Source organism: Pinus tabuliformis, chromosome X, assembly GCF_031772625.1.
Source record: "Pinus tabuliformis cultivar Carrire ecotype Pingquan chromosome X, CPIR1, whole genome shotgun sequence".
In the NCBI taxonomy this organism is placed as follows: Eukaryota; Viridiplantae; Streptophyta; class Pinopsida; order Pinales; family Pinaceae; genus Pinus; species Pinus tabuliformis.
The window spans coordinates 666,759,257-666,779,999 of NC_142308.1; positions in this window are offsets into that span (position 1 = coordinate 666,759,257).

Consider the following 20,743-nt stretch of genomic DNA (forward strand, 5'->3'; position numbering starts at 1 on the left):
GAAGAAACGACCAAGAAAGCCTCAACTGTACAAGACATGGAGACTACTCCCCCAGAGGTTGAAACAGAAAAGACTCCAGCCATCAATCTGGAACGGGGATGGGAGAAATTTAATAAAAAACTCCAAATATAGACTATTCTTAAAGAAACATCTAGATTCCAGACTCCACAGCACACTCAACAGGTTGTAAATCCAGAAACCACAATACAAGAAATGGTAACCACTCAAGACATTGAGATCATCTCGGCACATCCAACTTCTGAAATTTTTTTGAAGGTTGAAGAAATACCACGCTTGGACATATTCTATAGTCCTACTCATAAGGCTGTAGTAAAGAGATAGAGAAAGGAAATAAAATTGAATATATTCACAACAGTAAGTCTTGAAAGTGAGCCAATGGAGATAGTGTGGAGAGACACCCCCATGGACCCTTCAAACAACCTTACAAAGCTATCACAATATGCAGGAGCTTATGTAACTGCAACAATCGATAAGGCAGTAGAGGTTCAACTATAACTGAGGGAAAAGGAATAAAGAGTTCAATTACTCGAACAACAACTCGAGCAAGAAAGGAAAAGCACCAATAATTAGGTAGAAATACAACTAGCACAGCTTCAACAAAATTTTGATCAAATGACAATACAACATCAAACAGACATGGGAATGAAGAACAGACAGATTCACCAAATGCAAGCTATATTGGACAAATTCAATGGCATTCCTTAAGTAGATGAATTTATCAAAAAGGCACTTGAGTTAAATTCTCTTTTGGTACAGCAGCAAGTATTTTGTCAAAGAATTTTGATGATCAAACCTTATTGTGAATCAAGTGACAAATTACACAATCAAGTGATCGATCAATGATTGGAGTGTGAAGAGATAAGCTAAACAAAAGAATAACAGAATTAATTTCCTGGAAAGAATCTGAAGAATTCAAGAAATTTGATCTACCAAAGATTAACGAATCCCACAAAGACATCTTATTTACTTATTGGGTTTTACAGTTAAAACAAACAGAGAGGGCAGCAGCAAGAGTAGCCAGTACTGCAAACAACATCATTGAGGTTGTCAATGAAAATCTCCACAACCAATCTTATCAGAGAATGCAGTCTAGAAGCTCTCCTAGATGTTAAAAAGTTGGAAGACCGATGGAAAGAAACTTCCCAAACAAATACAGAAGCAATCAAAAAACTTCCTACGCTCGATTGGGAAACATACTGGCGGTTTCGGGTAAAACCACATAGTCATTGGATGACTCTGCATTGTTTAACTAATTCTGCTCAAAAGATGGTACCACGTCTCACTAATGTTGTGTTCACGGGGCAACTGAGATCCAGAATTGGCCAACCTCCCCAAGTTAAGCCAATGATAGACATTTTTTAGCTCAAGGCCCGAATGGCCGAATAGGACCATTCAATTTTCAAAAGCTTGTCACCATTTATTTTTATTTTTAGTTTTTATTTTTCACTTATTCTAAGGAAGGTTGTTTGAAACCTCCTTAGATTTTTATGTGATAATCTATTTTTGAGCCATGTATTATAGTATTTAAACCCCTCTCATGCATTTAGAGAAGGGTCCAGGTTTTATCAAAAGACACTTTCACAAGACATTACACTTCTGTATTTTTGTGAAGGTTTTGATGAAATTATTGAAACATGATCTATTTTTTTTAATATCGAAGCATACTCTATTGAAATTGCACTTATGTACTCTTAGAGTGTATTTGATTGGATGAAACTGGAACAATATTGTTGAGCCCATGAGTAGGACCTTTCATATATGGTACTTTTATCTTATGATCGTGTTTTATTTATGCATTAGCAATACTCTTTCTTTGATTGTCTTATGTATGATAATCTGAGTTATAGTTCTACATTATTGCACTTTTGTATGATGTTGCAACTCTGATTTCTTATTGAATACATGAAAAATTACTATATGCGATAAAGTTTTTTCAATTTTTTTGTCTAACTATTTATTCAAAACAATTATCATTGATGATTTCATTTCTTTTAGCATTTGAATAATCCTCATTACTAGTTTCCTTGAGACATCTTAGTAGATAGCATCTCTTAGTTTATTCCCGGGTATATTTATAGTCAGATAATGTTAGATTAAGATAGATGCATGTGTTTATTATTTAGATTAGATTATTCTTAGTTGAACCATTCTCCCTTATATCTTATACCACCCCAACACATTATCAAATCAATCCTCTCTCGGAAACTGGTCCCATTATCCCCAGTCAGAGCCATCATACCAAACAGAAAAGGAGCTTCTTTTAAGGTCCAGACCGCATGGTTATCCCCCATGTTTTCATAGAGAATTTCAAGGCTTCAACACCTCCATACCCCTCAATGCCATTTTTTACTAGTTTTCCCATACCTTTATCCCTTGCAAAAGATCAGCTTGATTAGTTTAACATTTACATTTCTAAATTCAAAAACCAAAAGACTATTTTCTGTAATATTTAGCTAATTCATGCATACATCAGCCTTAACAATGTCAGGATAATTTTCATGCCTACTTAGTCCAGATAACTAGATGATAGAATACAAGGTTAGATTAGGTCTCTTTTGCAAGTAATGTGTGTTAATTCCTAGCTAGTTGATTTTATGGCACTTTCTATTCAGCACTTTCATTTCCTTAACATAGGAAAGAATTTACTTTCTGCATTAAATATAGATTTACATTCATTGTTAGTAGTCAACCTCCTTCTAGTCAATAGAAGACTGGTTTGAAAAACCCTAGTGGTCTATCTCCCCAGTTGAGCAGTGACAAGAGTAGATTGTTGCATCTGTTGTTAGGTCCCTATTCTACTAGTGTAACCCCTTATTGTTATTAGTACAGCCCCATTATTATATTTTTGTTCCCATGTAGTCCCCATATTGTTATTATTGTGCCCCATAGAAGCCCACTATTGTTATTATTGTGCCCTTACATTATTATTGTTATGTCAGCTCTGACTATATTATGACCCCTTAGACTCCTATATATAGAAAGGAGGTCTTTTCATTTGTATCATCCAAGAATTGTTCATTTTTGTAATGTAAAGGAGGTTACCCCCTCGAAGAGGCTTATTTCTAAGGCGTTGATCTATCTTTTCTATCCTTTTGTGACTTGGTTTCATAACATTTGGTATCAGAGCTCTGGATTCTAGGGTTTTGCTACTCCAAACAGGTCATCGTGGAATTTTCGCTATAACGTTTTTTTTGCGATGTTTTAGAAGCTAAAAAAAAAATTCACTGAAATCATTCTAAACCTCAAGTTTGAATTTCAAATCTTGTCTCGCTATATTTTCGAAGATATGATCTGAGGAAGTTAGGGTTTTTGGAAGCTCTAGAATTCCATCTCAAACAGGTCATCATGGAATTTTTTCTATAATTGTTTTTCTACAAAGATTTGGACTCTAAAATTAACACCCATTTCAGCAAAAAACTGGGTGAAGCTCGGGCCCAAATTTCAGATCCTTTTTTGTTATATTTTTGGAGATATAGTCCAAGACATTTAGGGTTTCAACAGGCTCCCGAATTACATCCCAAATAGGTGACCTTGGGAAAATCGTCATAAATTTCTCTTTGAGCATCAGATTGAAATTTCCTAAGAAGTTATAGAAAGAGGATGGATTGTAGTTTTCTGTGTATCAGTTTTAGTTCCTAAGGTTTAAACAGAAACACATGGCTCTTCATACAAGTTTGCTCTACTAAACTAGTCTATAATCAGGTCATCATGGGAGATTTGACATAACTCTTCCTTGCAGAATCCAATCTTGATCATACTTATGGGGTTAGAAAGAGGACTCAGAGGGCTACTGCAGGACACAATTTCAAAACTTGGAGATCTAAAATTACAGATTTACAGTTGTTTCAAGATCGAGCTCCTAAAATAAAGAAAATGCGATATGAGGAAGTTTGATGGAAAGGATCCGGTAAATTGGATACTACAGATGGAGAAATATTTTGATCTACATGAGGTGAAACTATTACAAAAGGTACATATTACATCTTCATATTTAGAACCGGATCAAATTTTATGGTATAAAGGGTTTTGTTCTCGTAAACCACTTGTTACGTGGTCAATTTTCATGGAAGAAATGATAGCACATTATGAGGATACAAAGAGAAACACCTTCTTTAGCCAATTGATAAATCTCAAACAAAAGTGTTCAATGGCATAGCACATTGAGGACTTTCAAAAAATGAATATAAGGGAAAATGATATTCCAGAGAAGCAGAGGATTGATGTCTCCATAGGGACTTTAAAGGATAACATTCAATATGAGGTTCGTCTTTGGGAACCTGATTCATTGGAGAATGCATTGAGGTTAGCAAGAAAAGTGGAAAGTAAAATTATGGAAACAAGAAAGTCTACCCTCACAACTATAAAGATGGAAGTGTTGTTTCTCCTAGCCTTCCATAACCTACAAGGTTGACACCACAACAATTCTAGGAAGAAAAAAGAGCAAAAGGGCTTTGTTACAATTGTGATAACAAATACACTAAAGGTCATAAGTGTGCTGAGAAAAAATTATTTTACATAGATTATGAAGAGGAGGAAGAAAAGGATCAAGAAACATCAAAAGAAGAGGATATACACCAGGAACCAACCCCAGAGAAAGTAGAAATGAATTCAACCATATCTTGTAAAGCATTGGCAAGAATTACCACTCCTCAAAATCTCAAGATAGAAGGACATATCAAGAAGAAAAAGGTTCAAGAGGTGAAAGATAACATCGAGAAACAAGTTAGAAATGAATCCGACCATATCTTGTAATGCATTGGATGGAATTACCACTCCTCAAACTATCAAGATAGAAGGACATATCAAGAAGAAAAATGTTCAAGAAGTGAAAGATCACATCGAGCATCAAGAAATGAATCCGACCATATCTTGTAATGCATTGGAAGAAATTACCACTCCTCAAACTCTCAAGATAGAAGGACATATCAAGAAGAAAAATATTCAAGCAGTGAAAGATCACATCAAGCATCAACAACAAGTTCTCCAAATTTTAAAGGATAATGCTAATTTGATGTATAATCGAATGAAACAAGAAGCAGATCAACATTGCAGTGAAAGAAGTTTTGATGTAGGCAATTGGGTATTTTTACGGCTACATCTCAAGAAAGCTATTTATGAGAAGGAAATGTTGGCAATACCACATGCACTTAAGAAATGGCGGACTTACCTAATGGGAAGACACTTCAAGGTAAAAATGGATCATGATAGTCTTAAATACTTTTTAGAACAAAGATTATCTTTAGAAGAATAGAAAAAATGGGTCACAAATATGTTGGGTTATGAATTTGAAATCATCTACAAAAAAGGGAAGAAAAATGTTGTTGTAGATGCACTCTCAAGAAAGAATGAGGATGTGGAAGCATTGTTTTTTATTATTTATAGTATCCAACCAGATTGGATAAACGAAGCAAGGGATGAATGGAAGAAGGATGAAGAAGTGTGGCCACTCATTCAAAAGTTGTAGAAAATCCCAATTCAAACAATATTGCCAGAACTTGACGAGGAAGGAAAAATCATATTGGACACTGGAGCAGTCACAGAAACAAGAACCTGACAGCTACGAAATAGATCAATTTCAGAGTATCTCATCAAGTGGAAGAAATTACCTGCTGAAGATTCCACATAGTGAGCTGGTTTCATAACATCTGTTGTGCATATAGCATTGTCACCTCCAAGTTTACAGAAACCTCGGGTTGATAAAGTAAATTTCGTTGCCCTAGGAGTTACAGCATCCTTACTACAATACTGGGGCTCATCATTTTGTGGCACCGTTATCAGGGAGATGTCTAGGTAGATGTGATTTCTTCTTTCCTTTCTATTTGACATTCAAAAAATAGATGGAATCCATGCTTTCCTTTTGTTTTTCGTTCAATAGATAGTTGCAATTTCAACTTTCTTTCCATTATGCAAGTAGTTCCATTCAGAAAATAGTTGCAATTTATGCTTTCTTTCCATTCTGCAAGTAGTTCTGAGAAAACCATAAAAGAAAAATAAAAAACAAATTTATTTCATGCCTCATAGGAGTAGAGACAACTTAGGAAAAAAATTTCCAAATTCCCCCACACCATCAAACAACCAACCTTCCCTCTTCTTCGCTGGTTGTGAGCTAGAGGACCCATTAGGCGAACAACCAAAGATCTTTGAAGACCCTATTGGGGAAGAATAAGAAGAAACCATTCCACCAACCTACACCATGGGTGAAAATATAAATGGGATTGAAAATAAAAATGGAGCTGAAAACATAATTGAGGGTGCTTTTCCCATCAGAGAAACTAATCGAGATGCTAAGATTAAAAACATAAGCCCCTCTACCCTTCCTCACTTCCATGGCTCAACCATAGAGGACCCTAATACCTTTTTGTTTGATTTTGTTGTCATCTGCAGAACTTATGTTTATACCTATAACGACCAGAAGTTGAAGGTGTTCCCATCAACCCTTAAGGATGCACCCTTGCACTAGTTCATGGGTTTACTTAGGGACAACATCACTACCTGGGCTCAAATGCAAGAAGCCTTCAACAACAAGTACAGGGACAATTTTAGGTCCAAAGACACCAAAGAGGAAACCTTTAGAATGACCTTGGGACATGATGAATCTTTGGTGGATTATGACGAAAGGTTCCAACTCAGCTACAAAAGGGCCAGATGCACCCTCAATCCTGAATCACTCAAACTATTCCTTCTTACAGGGATCAGGGAATATCTCTTTGAAACCCTAAACATGTTATCGAGAGGGGACATCTATGAGTTACCTTATGATGATATCAAGACAGTTTTCAAAAATCATTCTAGGGTAGCCATAATGAAGGGTAGGACTAGTCAAGCGTTGGCCAGTTCATCCTCCTCCAATGCATCCATCAAAAGTGAAATTTGGAACATGTTGGAAGAATTTGAGATTGAAATTTTGCATACCCTTGCTCTCAAATGGACACCATGCAGATGAAGAGGAAGTAGGAGGAAGCAGAAAGAGCCTTAGCTGTATTTTTCCTTAGATGCACTAGGAGGCACCCTACAAATGAATGTCTATTGAAACTTATAGAGATATGCTCGATCTATGACGAGAACCACTCCACAGACAAGTGCCCTTCTCTGCCTGGATTGAAATTTTTGTATCAAGGAACTGAAGGTGTGATTGAAAAACTTTGCTATATGAACCAAAGGAGCCGTCAAGGACCTCGATCATACCAAAAAGGGATGCAAGGGGTGTCCTATTCATATTACAACCATAACTAAAATGTATACAGTCCCCCTTGTTGTCCTCCTGCTCATCCTTCATGGTCCACACCTTCTCCTTGGTCTTTTTTACCTCGATACCATTCCCAATCTATCAATCAATCATTTCAGCCATATGCTCCCCCACAACCTCAATGGAATACACCATCACAGGGTGGAGGCCCCCATACAACCAATCTCCAACCTTACTGCCTCCACCTGCATGTCAACCATAGATCCTTCACCCTGCTCCACCTAAGCAACTTCATATTCCTACTCAGCCAAATCTGAACCCAAACAACAAATAGGCACAACAGGTTTATAGTGGATAAACATACTACCCTGTCTATGTTGTGGAAATTCAAGAAATCAACCTCAGGTCTAGAAGAGTGCTTCCAGATAATCAACCTCCATCTCCACCGGAGGAGATTGAAGAGGAAAATGAAGAGAGTGTTCCTCAATCCAATCCACCTCCTTTTCCTAAGAGATTAATCCATCCTAGCCAGCACACCCCTTAAGAGATTGAACTTCTGGGTGAATTGAAAAACTTGTGTGTTAAAATTCCACTCCTCCAAGCTATTAGGGATTTCCCCATCTATAACAAGGTAATCGAGGAGAAATTCTTCAAACATCCTAGGAGGAGAAAGAAAGACACCGCTACCATTAATTTCATTAGACGGTTGTCTGACTTAATGTTGGGGTGAGTGATTTGGCTGAAGTATCTAGACCTTGGAAGTCTTGTGGTAGATGTGCACATTGATGGTATCATTGTCCCCCATACGTTGATCAATATTGGGGCTGCCATCAATGTGATGAATAAGGAGACTATGCTTACACTGAATCTCCAAGGATCATTAAGGAAGACCACAGTAGTCGTGCAGCTTGTAGATAGATCCACAGTAGCTCTTGAGGGAGTTGTTGAGGATGTGATGGTATCCATTGATTCCTAGGAATACCCTGCTGACTTTTCAGTTCTTCAATCTAAGACCAAGTTCAATGGTTATCCTCTCATCCTTGGAAGGCCATGGTTAGCCAATGTTGACGCTTACATAAGTTGCAGGGCTGGGAATATGACCATTAAAATTGGAATTTGTCCAAAAAATTGGTCTTGTATCCTCCTACTCAACCATCTGTAGAGCATGAATTACCTTTATGGGTGGAAAAGGAGGAACAAGATAAAGTCTACTCTGCCACATCTTAACCAATATGCACCCTAGATGCTACTATAGGAGGGGGACAACCTGATGAAGATGACCTGATTAATCAAATCCTCTAGAATCAACCCCCCAACACCATGTCTCTTGATGAGTTAGTAAATAAAGCTAAAGATAAACCTTAGACTGATTTTTGCCTAGCTGAATCAAGTCCTACTCATGTCAAGATGATAGAATTTGGTCCAGATAGAACATTGAAAATCAACTCCTCTCTCTATTCACATTGGGAAAAGGAGTTATATGACATGCTAAGAGAGCATCTGGATGCCTTTGCCTGGAGTTATAAGGAAATGAAGGGAGTGCACCCTTCAGTGTGTACTCACCACATTTACATCAAGGAAGGTTGCAAGCCAGTGCGCCAACCTCAGAGGATAATGAACCCAACCCTCAAATACATAGTTAAAGAAGAACTACAGAAGTTGTTGGATGCAGGGTTCATTTACCCCATCTCAAATAGTGAGTGGGTGTCTCCTCTGGTTCTAGTCCCAAAGAAGAATGGAAAATGGAGGATTTGTGTGGACTACAGAGAGTTAAACAAAGCCACCAAAAAATACCATTTCCCTCTACCTTTCATTGATCAAGTCTTGGATGGTCTTGCAGGAAAGAAGTTCTCTTTCCTGGATCGATTTAGTGGTTACAATCATATATAGATCAGCCCACAGGACCAAGATAAGACCACCTTAACTTGTCCTTGGGGTACCTTTGCTTATAGGGTTCTTCCTTTTGGATTATGTAATGCCCCTGCCACTTTTTAGAGGGCAGTCCTGAGCATCTTTGCAGAGCTAGTCCATGACTCTGTAGAAATTTATATGGATGATTTCACTCCCTATGGGTGTGATTTCCTGGAGGCTCTCTCTAACTTGGGGAAAGTATTAAATAAATGCATTGAAATGAACCTATCCCTTAGTCTTGAGAAGTGTGAGTTCTTGATGAATGCATGGATTTTTCTAGGTCACTCAATATCCCAGGAAGGACTACAAGTGGACCCAAATAAAATTGATATCATAAGGAGGGTCCCTACTGCTCAGAAGCAGAGGGATGTTAGATGTTTCTTGGGCTTAGCTGGATAGATACTATAGGAGATTCATAAAGGACCTCAGAAAAATACCCTCACCTTTGTTTGGACTATTGGCCAAGGACTCTGAATTTTTCTGGTCAGCAAGCTATCAAGAGGCCCTAGAAACCATAAAAGACAAGTTGACTGTTGTGCATATACTCTGAGGCCCAAATTGGGCTCTTCCTCTCCACATCCATGATGATGCCTCTGACAAAGCTATAGGAGCAACTCTAGGCCAAATAGATGACAAGTTGTCTTATACCATTTATTTCATCAACAAAAATCTGTCCAAGGCCGAATTGAACTATAATATGACTAAAAAAGAGCTCCTAGTTGTTGTCCATTTCTTGAAGAAATTTAGACATTACTATCACTAGTTACCAAACCTTTGTGCATACTTACCATGATAAAATTAAATATTTGATGAAAGGATGATGTGAATGCCAAAATTATTAGATGGTTTCTTTTATTACAACAATTTGATCTAACTATCATTGATAAGCCATGTAGAGAAAATGTAGTTGCAGATTTTTTGTATAGACTTGCTTTGCCTACAGGTGAGGAAGGAATGGTTGATGATCAACTGCTAGATGAGAATTTATTTTCGATTTCAGTCCTCTCTCCATGGTTTGATTACATAGATAAATACTTAGTGGTTGTACAATTCCCTCCAAATTTGTCCTCCAAGGAAAAGAGAAGAATTATAAGAAAAAGAACCCCATTCACTTGGATTGGGGGAAATCTCTTCAAGCTAGGCCCATATAAAATTTTGAGGAGATGTGTCAAGGATGAGGAATTCTTTGACATCCGTCTAGCCTGTCATCGTGGACCTTGTGGAGGTCACTTTGCAACCAAGAGGATAGCCTTCAAGGTACTGCAAGTTGGCTACTACTAGCCCACTCTCCACCAAGATGCAAGAAGATACACCAGTTGATGCGACCCGTGCTAAAGAATTGGGAAACCTAGTTCCAGGGATGAAATTCCTTTTCAACCTCCAGTGACTCTTGATCCATTTAACAAGTGGGGCATGGATTTCATTAGGCCCGTTGATCCACCATCAGGGTAGAAAAAGTACATAATTGTGTGCACTGATTATTTGACAAAGTGGGCTGAAATCAAGGCTGTCAAGTTAGCAAAACAAGGGGAAGTGGTTGAGTTCTTAAGGGAGAATGTGTTTTACAAGCTTGGGTACCCTAGAAAGCTAGTCACTAATCAAGGCACTCAATTCACCTCACGTCAGATTGAAAATATGTTTGACTCAGCATAAGTTCAAGCATAGGAAGTCAACTACTTATCATACTCAAACCAATGGACCAGTAGAGGTTACCAACATAGCATTGAAAATAATTCTCACAAAGGTTGTGTGTAGTAGAAGAAAAGATTGGGCTAACAAACTAGTGGGCCACTTGGGCCTATAATACAACCTAGAAGACAACCACTGGCTTCACCCCTTATGACTTGGTCTATGGGAAGAAGGCTTTGCTCTCCATTGAGTTTGAGTACAACACTTTGATAATGGCATCACAGTTAGATTTGGATGTCACAAAGGCATAGAAAGAGAGGCTACTCCAGCTTAATGGTTTAGATGAATTCGGGATGCAGGCCCTCCTACACACAGAGTTGACTCAAGTACAAAGAAAGTTTTGGCATGAAAAAAACATCAAAGACAAAGTTTTTCAAGAAGGTGATTAGGCTCTACTATATGACTCTAGGTTCAAGGAATTCAAAGGCAAATTTATGACCAAGTGGTTGGGCCCATATTTGATAGAGAAATTCCATGACAATGGGGCTGTGAAAATAAGGACCATTGATGAAGAAGGTATCCCCTTTCTAGTTAATGTATACAGATTAAAAGCATATAAAACACCTCTATCAAGGGAATATTTCATCAGTACCATCAATAAGGAATTGAATGTGCTTGGAAGTGTCTCAGTTTCCAACTCACAAAATTATTGAAGACTATTTTATTTTTGAAAAAATGAAAAAAAAAAAAAAAAAGGAAAAGCAATAAGGGACTTAGGTGAAAACCTCTATGAGGCACCTAAGGCCAACTTCTAGGTTGAAAAACTCCTTGAGGCAGCGTTAAAAAAGGAAAATAAAAAGATCCTTGGCTGAAAACCTCCTTTGAAGCACCTAGGGTAGGAAGACATGTTGAAAACCTCCTTTGAGGTGACCTATGTGTCTTTCAAAAAAAAAGGGAGAAAAGAAAAAAACAAAATGGCATGGCAAGGACCTCAAACCTGCCCACTACTAAAATTTTGTGATTTTTGCAGGTTTTTAAAGGAAACAAAGGACTCAGAGTTAAGAGTACAGCAAGCCAAGAAACACCCCATTATTCCTTCATTTACTTCCTATCTCCCATGCCCACTAGGTCTCCATCATCCATCCTCACTTCCAGGCTTCAAAAACCAGTTTTATGTAGTTTTTTGACTTCTACAGGGTTTCCTGTAGTTACTACATGCTCGTCTTGTAGGATGTCCTAAACTCTACAAGAATGAAATTTTGATTGGGGAGTGATGATGTAGGCCTATTCTAGGTTGAAATAGGGGACCATACACCTCACTGCCTCTCACCCAACACCAACTCATGACCATACCATCCTTTGTGTCCATAAAAAAAAACCACTCAGAAAAATAAAAAAATTACAAAAAAATAGATAAATAAAGTGCAAGGGCCACGCCGTCACTGGCCTCACTCACTTACCACTCCATCTCCTCCATTCCCATCCTTCCACTCCTACATCACCACCCATTCCACCTCCAAGTGAAAAAAAAAAGATGAAAAGGGAAGCTACAAGATTTCCTGTAGTAACTACAAGAAACCCTGTAACAGTCTATTCTCTAACAGTAGCAGTTCTCCATGCATTCTCCTTCAGAACGAAGGCAAGCAAATAGCTCCAGCACCCCTACAAATATTATGACTCCCATCCAGAGCTCAGCAGTAGTAGCAGAAAGACCAAGCACCTGAACACGGCAATAAAGAGGACAACCACATCAACATGAAGAAATATATAGGAAAATGACCAAGGAAAAGCGCTTACCTGAGCAAAAAGAAGCACAGCAGAGTCACCCTCTAGCATGCAACAACCAAGAAAAGAAAGGAATAGGTATGGCACCTCATTTGAATTCTTCCCTATGTGCGATATAGTGAAAGTGTAGGAATATGAAAAAGTCAATTTTATAAGCTGGAGGTGGCCAGTTAACTTGGCCACCCTTAGCTCGAAACAAAAACTGAACTCCTAGTCAGCCTGACATGTGGCAACATCACATCAAGAAGAATGAGTTGAAAAGGTGGTCAAGTTAAGTTGTGTGAGAGTGGGTGATGATTACGAGGAAAGGCTGCATGATAACTAATGGTGGGCCAACAGTCCCAAAGAGGAAATCTCGTACACTACCAGCCAATACAGTGCTCCAATGAATCGACCATAGAAAGAAAATATTCTAAACTCTCATGCACCATTTGTTCATTCCGAGATCAAAGAGGATCGGGACCACCTTGGAGAGCCATCGAGGAGGAAAAACTATTTCAGCCACCCTATAGGAAACAACACTACATGAGCAACTACAAGAAATGCAGGGAGCTACAGAAAATAGTGGAAAGTCACAGAGAACACTAAAATGAGGTGCATAGGATCTAGCTGCTCATAAATTCTCCTTATTCAAAGCATCACAGTGGAAGTTAGGTGGCCCATATCTCTTATGCTTTGAATTGATAGATAGGAACAAAAAAAAAATGATTTTTAAATGATCACTGTGGGCCTAGTAGTTTTAAAAGAGTTGTGAACAAATTGAAAGTTGTGTGGAGATAGGGAGAAATAGCAGCCATCCACCACCCTTAGTCACCCTAAAGAAACTAAGGCTAGCCTACCAAAATCCCTACAGTCATCCAACCAAAAAAGGAACATGATAGGAGGGTTTAACAGAAGGGAACCCACTTAGACATCCAGGATACACCTCCATCCCCCAGTGGTATAAATATTTAGAAGGCATAACTAGTTGGGATTCTTTGAGCTGCTTAGAGGGTGTGATGAAGATGTATCTCAAGAATTTTCCGTGGAACGTAACCCTCGAGCTAGAATTAGTGCTACCACTATGGTAAGGGTACTGTCAAATACAATTACTCCCGAAGTAATTAGCAGAATCACTAAACTTCCTCAAGGGATGCCATGGAGAAAGGAGGATAAGGTTGCAAGCACTTTTGTAAAGAAAAACTTCTTCTTAAGGGATGAAGAGCCAATTTAGGACAAAAATGGGATAATAAGGGAAATCCTTCCCTACCCTTGGAATGAGGTGAGCTATCATTTTCTAAAGTATATCTCTTGTGTATGGAGGTTCAGTATAGTCTATGGCTATCAATTTAGACTCCTCCATGAGTTGAGATTTGGGGAGGGGATACCCATTGAAAGAAGACTCAGTATACCCTACATTTTGTTGCAATCAATAATATACATGAGCCTAAAAATCCAAGAGGGAAAACATCAGCATTTGGCACACCATGGACTTATTAAGCTAATACTAAAGGATGCCCTGAGCTAGCTAAGAATCCCCATTCAATGGTCCACATTCAGAGACATGGACAAAGAGGTTTTGATTGAAGTACAAGCCCTTGAATATGATAGGGACCATACCTCTAGTGTTGAAGAGGAGGCAGAAGGAGAACCTAAAGAGGAAGAAGAAGAATCTGAAGAGGAAGAAGAAGAACCTAAAGAGGAGGCAAAAGAAGAACCTGAAGAGGAAGAAGAGGAGAAAGGTGAAGATAAAGAACAAAAGGAAGAAGCAATCCCTCAGGTACGCACCAAGGAAAGGGATGAACCTCCAGGTTTGTCTCCTGAACCAGCTAAGAGGGAGGTAGTTTCTGCCCTGACTACCCTAAGTACACCTGTCAATTCAAAAGGGAATAGACAAAGGTAGACTCCCCTCTATTTCAAAATAAGGAGGAGCACTGGGATCAAACAAGGGAAACCAAAAACACCCACTAGAACTCCAATCATAATTGAGGACTCACCAAAAGAGCAAGGAAAGCTAGTTTCCCTGGAATAAAAGGTGAAGAGGTCACATCAAAGAAAGCTTCTCCAAATTCTCCCATCACCTATGTTAGGAGGCCTGTCACCAGGTCAGAATCAGCAAAGAAAGAAAAGGCACCTTTGACCCCATTTCAGAAAGGAAAAATCCTTCTACATGAACTCAGACAGTCCTACAGGAAACTCTGTCAGCACTACAGGAAACATAGAAAAAGCAGCAGGAAGGACAGCAAGGACAGAGGAAAGGCAAGGAAGCAACAACATAAGTGCAAGAGGAGGCATATTTTCCAAATACATCTAAAGGAGAATCCCAAGAGATGCAAGAACCTAGCCCACAACCCAATCTGAGATCTTATTATAGATTCATTAAGGGAGGCAGCATAATACCACATAAATTTACCATCCCTCTCTTCTTTGAGCTTGAGAAGGAGAGAGGAAGGACACATTGTTGGATGCAAATTTCCAAATCAAAGAAGGTAGAGGATGTGGGCCATATGGAAGAGAAGCTACTAGAGATGGGTAGAGAGTTGAGTAGGATAAGAGATCAGGAATGAATTATGAGATATCAACTAGAGATAGAAAACACTTGGCTAAGGAGGCAGTTACAGGAAAAGGAGAGCCAATTGGCCACCATGGAAAGCCTCTCCATGGAGGAACTCCATTGCTGGATGCCACCAAAATCATATTCCTTGTACCTTAAAGATCAATGGTTGCAATTTCAGATAAAGACACTATACCAATGGGGACTATGCCTTTCAAAGACTATAGGAAGTTCTTTGAGCCATGTGAAAAAAGCACCCTAGAGGATAAGGCCATGATATCTGAATTCTACTTGCACAACTTGGCCTTAACAGACTTGAATGTGTGGGACCCCAATGCACAGTTGGGCGACTTACAACTAATGGCCGTTGCATCATGGATGAGTCATGAGGAGGCCAGGGCTAAGGAGGTGAAGAGGGTGTTGGAAACTTAGTCCACCTTTGCTATTGGGTATGATAGAAGGTAGAAAGGAGGAAGAGGAAAGAAAGCGGTGGGAGAAAATAGAAAAGCATGCAGGGTTTTATCCACAAGAGGAAACTCCATCAACAGAGGCCTTGGATGTTAGAGAGGCCAGAAGAGCTATGAAATACATGGGCATAGACTAAGTTTCTCATAGGATGAGCAACATTTTCACTAGGGGTTAATGATGAGGCTCAACAATAGGTAAATTATATGGGCCTTAATGCCACTCTTCAACTTATTAAAATCAACTTTTCTCACATTTCTTTACATATTTTATTATATTTTTCTTAGTGATAAGGGTAAAGGTGAGATGTTATGTCATGTGGCCTAATGTGCATTAATTGCAGGATTTGGAGAATGTTTTGGCTAATTTAAGTGCACGAACTCGAAGTAGACAAGTAATAGGGATTTTAGGAGATTGGGTCTACCTCCTTAACTCCTCAATCACTCGAAGATTCATCCACTAGATCTCATCAGCTTTGAGTTACAAGCAGCGAAGCCCACCAAGTTCACTGGTAGCCAAGCCAGTGATAGTTGAAGACAAGTTAATCTTGAGTATGGGATCCAAGCCTCCCTAATTTTAAGGAAGTTGTTGGTAGCTTCAGTTGTATAAATAAGAAGGCCTAGGGCCTCATTAGGATTCGACTTTTTATTGTATCCAAGAGGAAATTTCAAGCTTAAGATATTGTGATTGTTATTCTCGTGTTATTTTTTACATTTTGGTGATAATGAAAAGGGTTTCTTTGATCTAGCACTGAGTTGACTCAGAGGGTTGAGGGTTGGAGGAATTGTGTCATCCTCACTCAGTACTACACAGTCACTAAAGAGGAACTCTTGGTTGGAGGTTTAGCCGGAGGATTTGGGAGTTGGGTTGCAAAGAGATTGTTGGGAGCCTGATTTGGGGAGGTTTCCAGTCTTGTGGTAGCAAGTTACAGCAGCTTCAGCTGCATGAAATGGAACCAACTTTGGAGGAGGGTCAATCCCCAAGGGGTCTCAATTGGAAATTCAAAACAAGGCAAAACCCTTTCTGGCTTTTTGGAGTGGAGTACATCCCCAACGTTACAGAAACTTCTGGGTTATTTTTAGGGGGTAAATCAAATGTGGAAGTTAGCTAGTAAGGAAGTTTTGAGGGAACAATGCAACGTTTTAGAGGCAGCAAATATTACAGCAGTTGGGCACTATTGTGTCATCCACCTAAGGCTTGTAGCTTGCCTTGTGCAAACCCAGGTGCACTCCATCCATCTAATATTGTACTCCATCACTTATAATAAATGAAAATTTTTCAATTTGTTGTTCCAGGAAAAATTTACGTTTACATGTGTGTTTACTGAGTAAATTTGTGTGTTGTAATTCTTGCATGTCTTTGTTATCTCAGTAAATTTCTAATTTGGAACTTTACAGTGGTATCAGAGCATGTTCTTGGCTAGAGTGGGGAACAAGAGCAAGTGATGCCACCAAGATACTAGGGACTGTTTTTTCAGAGAGGTCATGGTATAGGCAGAGGCAGGGGTCGAGGTAGAGAAGATGGGCCAGACCAATTCTTAGACACTGAAGTGGATAACATCAAAAGTCGGATGGAGAAATAGGAAGAGAATGAGCAGCCCAGACAGAGGAACATGGACTAGGTCTTAGAGGAGCTACTGAGGGCCAACCAATAGATGATGAGGAAAGGGTAGTTGATGATGGACATGATGTAGTAGGTGATGGGCCTGCAGATGAGTGGAATATCAGAGGGAGAACCTCAATGTGAAAGGAATTCCATAGTGGGAGGAGGAATTCATACCTATCAGCCTCCACCCACCCCATAGCTTGGGCAAGCTGACCACCCCACGATGCCTCATTTCATGGAGGAGATTGAGCCAGAGAGAGAGCCAGACCCAGTTGCGGATTTGGTACATTCTTTCGCATTAGGCATTGATGAGTACGAGGGACTGGATGGCCAAATCAAGAGCGTGATGTCTTTTGGAGAGTACATTCACCTCAAGGAGAGGCACATAATTGGGGCTGGAGGCCACTATAGAGGAGGAGCATCCAACAAAGATGTGCAGAAGCACCTATCAAGGAAGATCACTCTCCCAAATTTGGACAGGTCAGCAAAGAGATCAGCTAGGGCATGGATCCAAAAAGTTGATACATACTTTCACCTGAATCCCATGAGGGAAGTTGATGCCATACGCTTTGCCACCCTTCACTTGGAGGTTGATGCCTAGGAGTGGTGGTATCATGGGTTGATCACATTGGGGCACCTTCACATCACCACTTATACGGAGTTCACTAGGAGATTGTTGGAGAGGTTTGAAAGGAAGGACCCGAAGCTAAACTTCGAGAGCTGGCCCACTTGATACAGACTAGCAACGCATATGTCCACATTACAGAGTTCTAGAGACTTGCAGTGTTGGTGACAAATATTTTGGAGGCACGGTTGATCATGCTGTTTGTGGAGGGGCTTGTTGAGCCTTTGTGTGGTTGTGTGAGAGCTTACAAGCCCGCATCACTAAAGGATGCCATTTCTAGGACTTGGGACATGATTGATGCAGTGCCCAAGAACCGATATTTTGTCCCCACAAGACCCGCAGCTCCATCGGGGAACAGAGATGAGAGGCCACCACAGATAGATGGAGGATGTAGCCAGCTAGACAATGACACTCACAAGGACCTTAAGAGAAGGAGGTTGTGATTCAAGTGCTAGGAGCCTTGGGCACCAGGGCACAAGTGTACCTAGGGGAAAGCCCATTTCAATGAGGTGTTCTCAGACAGTGAGCCTAAGGAGGAGGAGGTCGAGGCAAGATAGGAGCTAGGAGATGAGGGAGAGACATCAGCAGAAGTGCCACCACAACCACCACCTAGAGGAGGGTCGTTTACCCCAACCAGGGGAGTCCTTGCTTCACTTCAGGGTGTGCCGAAGTATTTGACACTCTGGATTACGGGGACTTTACAGGGGCAACGTGTGTCAGTCCTGGTTGACAGTGGGGCCACGCACAATTTTATTGATGCCCAAATGGTGGAGCGTAGGGGCATCCAGACAGCTACGTTTGAGGGGTTCTCAGTTTTGGTACCTGGAGACCGAACTGTGCAGTGTTCTAAGTATGTGCCTGAGTTGACCTTGAAGATGGGAAACTACTCACTCACTGACCATTTCTTTGTGGTTGATGTCCCAGACACCAATTTGGTGTTGGGTGTCCATTAGTTGTATGCATTGGTGAAGGTGATGACTGATTGGAAAAAACTCAAGATGGAGTTCCATGGTCCAGATGGGAAGCCGGTAATACTGAGGAGCATGCACTCTTATCCCCCACAGACAGTTTCAGCCCACCAAATGGAGGTAGATATGCGTCATGGAGATGTGGATTGGGCAGTTGAGCTACGGATGTTGGAGTTAGGGACAAAGACACAAGTCATACATCTAGATATGATAGCCCTGTTGGAGAAGAACCAGGGGGTTTTTGGGGATGTCCCACCAGCTAGACCGCCAGACCGTGGATTTGAACACACCATTGAGCTAGAGGAGGGAGTGAATGCAGTCATCACCAGCCCTTATAGGCACTCAAAGGCCTATAAGGATGAGATAGAGAGGGCCATTCAGGATTTGTTGAGGTTGGGGCACATCAGGCCTAGCTCAAGTCCATTTTCTTCTTCTATGGTGCTAGTGAAGAAGAAATATGGGACGCTGCGCATATGCATAAACTACGGGATCTCAATAAAAGGACCTTGAAGAACAGGTACCCCATATCGCGCAGAGATGAGCTGATGAATGAGCTTAGGGGAGCTAAATACTTCTCTAAGATAGATATGCACTCAAGGTACCATCAGATTCGCATGAGGGAGCAGGATATTCCAAAGACTGCCTTTCGCTGCCATCAGGTAAATTTTATGTTCTTGGTGATTCCCTTTGGGCTAACCAATGCTTCGGCCACATTCCAATCTTGTATGAATCAGGTGTTCCATAGACAGTTGAGATGTTTTGCTCTAGTCTTCTTCGACGACATACTCATTTACAACACAACATGGGAGGAGCATATTCAGCATTTGGAGGAGGTGCTCCACATACTTGAGGAGCAGCAGTTGTATGCAAAGTTGTTAAAATGTGAGTTTGGGCTAACAGAGATGTTTTACTTGGGGCATTTGATTGGGTAGGATAGAGTGAAGGTGCATCAGGAGAAGATTCGGGCAATTCTAGATTGGCCCACTCCCAAGAATGTGATGGAGCTGAGGGGTTTCTAGGGCATTTGTACATACTACCGAAGATTTGTGAGAGTGTTCTCACAACTTGCTGTTGAAATGTGGCAACAAGAATATTCTAATTTTAATTTGTCCTTGAATTAAAATTGTGAATTAAAATCGAATTTAGTCTCACCAGCTGCTTGAAAATAATTAATTAATTCGTTATGGATTAATTAGTTGGATAAATTCAAGTTAGAAGTCCTTCTACAGTCATGCAACAGTTATGCCTTAAATTAAGGAGATTGTCCCTTAATTAAGGAGATAATATTGAGTTATATTTGAGTTGTAATTAGTTAACTTAGTTTACTGAGTTAAGTCCAATTAAATTAGTTCCAAACTATTTGAGGAACTAATTGTGAGTTATCAGTTAGTTGATGCATGCATGCACTCAACTAGTGTACTCCAGATAACTGAAGATTCCCTCATTAGAAACTCATGCATGTCTATTCTGAGAGCTAAATCTCAAGGACAGTGTACTATCAATTTCATGTGTTTTCCTATAAAGGAAATCATGCATGAAGAATGATTAATGCACAGGAGAATTGCGCAGTTCTGACAGTGTGTTAGAGCAGTGTGTGAGAGCAGTGTTACACTGGGTGAAGGAGATCATCCCATAGGTAACTGCACAAGGAAATAGGAGCTTGGAGGGAAGAGGAGAAGGCTTGTGAGAAGCTTTGATTTTTTGTGAGCATCCATGAGGATTGTACTGAGAAATAGCTAGCTGTGAGAGCTAAATCTTTGTATAATTATAATGTATTTCCACCTTGTATGATAATACAGATAGTGGGGTTTTTAGCTGAGGCTTTCCCCTGAGTATTTTTATATGTATTGTGCATTGATTCTTCTTCTTTTGGTTATATGTGTTCAGCTCGATCTTACTCAATCTTTAAGCTTCCGCAAAATTGATAGTAGAAGTAGATTATAGTATTTTGTTTTGGTATATTGCATTATCGGGTTAATCTAGAGTCAAATTTTCTACATGATCTTAGAGGTAGA